Here is a 4,492-nt window from a genome sequence, read left to right as displayed (position 1 = left end):
AATTTGTAATATATGTACATATTTAAATTTGTGAAATGTGTTAATATATTACTTTTCCGTTTATGTAAATCTATTTTGAAACATATATTCAAATATTTAATTTATGCTAAATTTCAGTATATTTCACATATATGTGGATAAAATTAAACATGTTTTCCTGGAATATAGTTACACATGTTCAATCCCATGTGAAATAAATGAGGTCTCCGTGTGAATATTTTCACTTTACATACACTTCTAAGTTCATAACCTCATAATTCCTCGATTCAGATCTGATTCATGTTCAAGATCCGCGGGAAGAACAGTTTTCTGACATGCTGTCATAAGTGATCATGTGCAACAGGGCAGGTGAAGTGTTTACCTGAGTTTCTGATCCAGTCCAGGAGTTTCGGGAGCTCGGACGGACTCACTCTCCTCAACAGATGCTTCAGTTCCGATTTAGCTTCAGAAAAATCCATGTTGAGCCGCAGAAAGCAGCTCGGATCTGTCAGGAAACCGAAGTGTGAGCGGGTCCGTGTTCAGGCTGCGGCTCTGCTCCGTGGCGCACAGGAACAGCTCTGCGGGTTAAGGTGGATCCTGAAAACTGATGTTTATTTAACCAACTCCCAAACACCGGATTATAACATTTATTCACCCCTCAAAGTGATGTCACTTCAGAAGTCTTACGAAAAACACGTGTGAGTGAAAGAGCGACAGACATTTACATTAAAAATCACACTCTATCTCGCAACTGTTCAGACGACCTTAAGAGACGTAGTTTTTTTTTTTCCTCCAAAACTTTATGAACTACAACAAATGTTTATCCCAGCGGTAAACTTTAACTTTAGTCATAGTTTAATTACATTTTGTGGGAAACTTTGTTTTAAATTGTGGGTCGTCTTGATTCGATCTCTATGAAACTATCGGAAGGAAATTGGGCAAAAACACGCAGCCCCAAAAATTAAAATAAAATGTTACAGAAAGAACTAGTTTTTTTTTTTTATTTGTGTATGCCGAATTAAAGAGCAGCTCGCTGTGCTTCAGAAAAGTTCTTCGGTTTATATGTATCTCGGTGTTTTTTCCAGTATAGCTGAAGTGTTGTGATAATTTAGAGCAGATGTGAGCGGAGTTCGCTGTTAGCTTCAGTGCTAGCTGGTCGCTAGCTAACAGCCTTTGTAGCTTAATGCGACCCGAAGCCAGCACCAAGCTCCACTCAGAAAACACTCCATTATAGAAATACTGCCGCTTTATTGGACATAAATACAGACAAATGTCAACACGATGAGCGTTTGAACAGTTGGGTATTCTGCTCTTGATTTCGGTATAACAGCCCATTACAGATTACCTTTAGTCAGTGTTGGACTTAAGTTTGAGCTACTTTACTCATATTGCACTTAATTTTACTACTTGACTCTTTTTACTGCACCACTTTTATTTGAAAGATTTAGTTTCTACTTATTTTCCAATTTAAATTTTTTTGCGAGAAAATCACCCGAAGAGCTTATAAAATAATAAAAATAGTAAAAGTTTTTTTGTTTGTTTTTTTTTAGAAATTTTATGTAACTACAATTTACAGATTCCTCGTCTCGTGCTGACCATCGGGCGATCCTACAATTTACCAATGTTCCCTAAACACACATACATACAGACTGTTGTAGCTATAGGTGGATGTATTTTAAGACCATGGTCCCAAATCAGTTGCTCCAGCGCATCTCAATACAGGTGTGGCCTAAAATTACTTTGGTTTAAAGAAGATAATGGGGCGTTAAGTTAAAACTAAGTGTTCAACCATACTGGTATTTCATCATACTTTGGACAATATGATTGTGAAACAGGCATTAAATTTCGTGTGGAGTTAAAGATGTTCTTTAAAGGTCTAAAATATAACTTGCTTGTAACGACACATTTTCATTTTCATTTTCTTCTTCTTCTTCTTCTTCTTTCTACTTCTACTTCTTCTTCTTCTTCTTCTTCTTCTTCTTCTTCTTCTTCTTCTTCCTGCCCGCGTGCAGGTAGTTTATGTGACTAGCAGAACTTCAATAGTTTCTGTAACCGCTAAACTATAATCTCAGTAGTCCGAATATTAGTTACTCCTTTAGGTAAACATAACCATTTACGATAAAATGTATTCCCGGGAACAGACTGCTCCGCTCCGCTGTGACGAAGCTGCACAGACGAACATCACCGGGGAAATACTGGATTTATGCGCCGGTTTAGTCGCGGGAAAACGTGGATCCGGAGGAGGAGCGGACATATCACATAATAAGAGTACTTGAGAAACAACGTTTGCTTCGAGTTAACAGGTAAAACAAGAATAAGGTGCAGTAACATACGGGGCTTATGTAGCATCTGTAGCATAGTGTTAATTGTACTGGCGTTATCGGACATAAAATGGCGCCATGAAGAGGCTTTAGCCAGAAACCGTAACATTTCCCAGGCTCCCTGGAAAACCTTGAATACACTTGACCAGTTTTCCAGCCATGGGAAATGGGAGAAATTATTAAAATAATCAAAGTAAATTTAATTATAAATTATTTCAACAGTCGGGCAAAGTTATTTTAAGAATCATGTGGAGGACGCTTTGATGCTTTGAACGCACCGAGAGGTCACACCACGTGCTGCAGGGCGGATGATTTAAACTCTGAAGAATGTGAGTTACATTATCCTTTTTATGTAGATGAGTGACTTTTGGCTGCTAACTGGTAGTTTGTAGATGAACGTGTTCTTCCCAACTTGTTTTAAACAGTTGAATAATGGGTTAGCATGTTTGCTGCAGCTGCTAGCTAGCTTGTTTTGCTTATAGCTAAAGGGGAAGAGATGGAGACAAGTCTGATGTGATGGTTTGGAGGAAGTTGCTTTCTCTCTTTAACCGTCAGCTTCCTACATGTTCTGGTCTTTTTGTAGAGATGGTCGACACTCCACACCACAGCAGACTGTTTCTCCTTCATCATCACCATCATGTGTTGTTATATGTGTTGTTTTATTCAAAAACACAGATATTTAATTAGCTGTGATTTAAGAGCAGGACAAACAGCTGATTATCACAGTTCAGTTACCTGCACTTTTTAACATTAATGACTATTTTATTTAAATTACTTGTTTGTTTGCTTTATTATATTATAGGTTATCTAAGTACTGGTGCATCAGTCATGGCACAGGTGGTACTGGCTAGTTGACTTCAGGTTTAGGGGCTGTAATCACTGCTGAGCATTCTGGCTGTACTAGCTACTAACACATCACATGTGATGAATGTAATCATGGCCACAGGCCTCACCTGAATCTCAGGGAACTCACCTTACAGGCTCGTGCTGCCTGAAACCCGCCCTCATGAAAAAATCTATCGATAAAATGTCAGATTACATCCTTGCAATTTTTAAAGTTTAAATTTGTGTCTTTGGTTTTCCAGGAAATTCTCCTCCTGCTCCTGTAAAGACAGTGTAGGAGGAGGTGCATCAGGAGTCAGCTGGACCTTCACCACCAGCAGCTGTTCCCTGCAGTGCTGACGTACAGGTAAATATAATGAACGGCTTCTGTACAGCCCAGTGTGACACAAGGATACTCAGAGGAAAAGTAACTATAACTGTTTTTGTGCTGCAAGCTGCTGTGTGACAGAAGGTGCTGGCTCAGTTGAAGGGCCGCATGCTGGGCAACAGCACCGGCTGCCTTCGCTCCTTCCTGGTTGTGTGGTACACCTCAAATCTGGTGGAAGTTGAAGACTCCTGGAGTCCAGCTGCCCCCTCCTCCCGATGAGCTGAGGGCGAAGGTGACTTCCATCCACCAAGGTGAGCCAGCAACACGTCCGTGAACATGACGGTGTCTGACTCTGCTGCTCATATCTCACATGAACTGCAGCAGCGTCACTGGTTAATGAAACACTCTGCAGGTCGACGGCAGGCTGGGAGGAGCAGACACTGGTTCTTCTCAGTGGGTGACAGGACGACCCTGATGAGCCTGACGAGGACGATGACCAGCTGGAGGAGGCAGTTGATGAAAACCTGTGGATTCTTTGGATCCCTCTCAGCAGCTCTGAGGTTTGTGCCGTTCAGACTTTGTGACGAGGTTATTGTTTATTGTCTGATCCTGAAGTTATGGACTTGTGTCGTATCTTAATTTCTGTTCATCGCAGGGCCTCAACCCCGGCCCTCAGAACCAGAACCAGTCTCCAGCTGTTGGTGGTGAACCAGTGCACCGTCTCTCAGTGGTGAGTCTCAGTTCATTCACAAAGGACTCACAGATTAAAACCTCTGTTATCTTCACAAGCTGCTGCTGACACATTGTCACATATATACACTCAGAATCTGTTTTTTTGCCGAGTGGGTTTTCAACATACAAGGAATTAGCTTTGGTGTTTTGATGCAAAACAACAAACATGGTAAGAAGAAAAGAAATATAAACAAAGCAAGTAACTGCAGGTCGGATAGCTCAAATATAAATAGAACAATTAAACAATAAAATATTTACAGTAAAAATGTGAAGAAATTATGTTCAACACCAACAGCTGTGTGTTCGCTCC

The 4,492-nt window shown here is 40.6% G+C and overlaps 1 pseudogene across 1 annotated transcript in view; it reads right to left on the bottom strand.

The window, feature by feature from the left end:
• The window catches only part of LOC111651796 (uncharacterized), a 3,629-nt pseudogene extending 3,068 nt beyond the window's left edge, over positions 1 to 561 (bottom strand). The window contains exon 1 of the transcript XR_015436969.1: positions 362 to 561. The product of XR_015436969.1 is annotated as an uncharacterized LOC111651796 (transcript). The remainder of the gene's footprint in view (positions 1 to 361) is intronic.
• Positions 562 to 4,492: the final 3,931 nt, after the last annotated feature.

Source organism: Seriola lalandi, unplaced genomic scaffold (assembly GCF_002814215.2).
Source record: "Seriola lalandi dorsalis isolate HSWRI2012SDOR001 ecotype SW California unplaced genomic scaffold, Sedor1 jcf7180002053778, whole genome shotgun sequence".
Taxonomy (NCBI): domain Eukaryota; kingdom Metazoa; phylum Chordata; class Actinopteri; order Carangiformes; family Carangidae; genus Seriola; species Seriola lalandi.
This window is presented reverse-complemented; position numbering and strand designations above follow the sequence as displayed.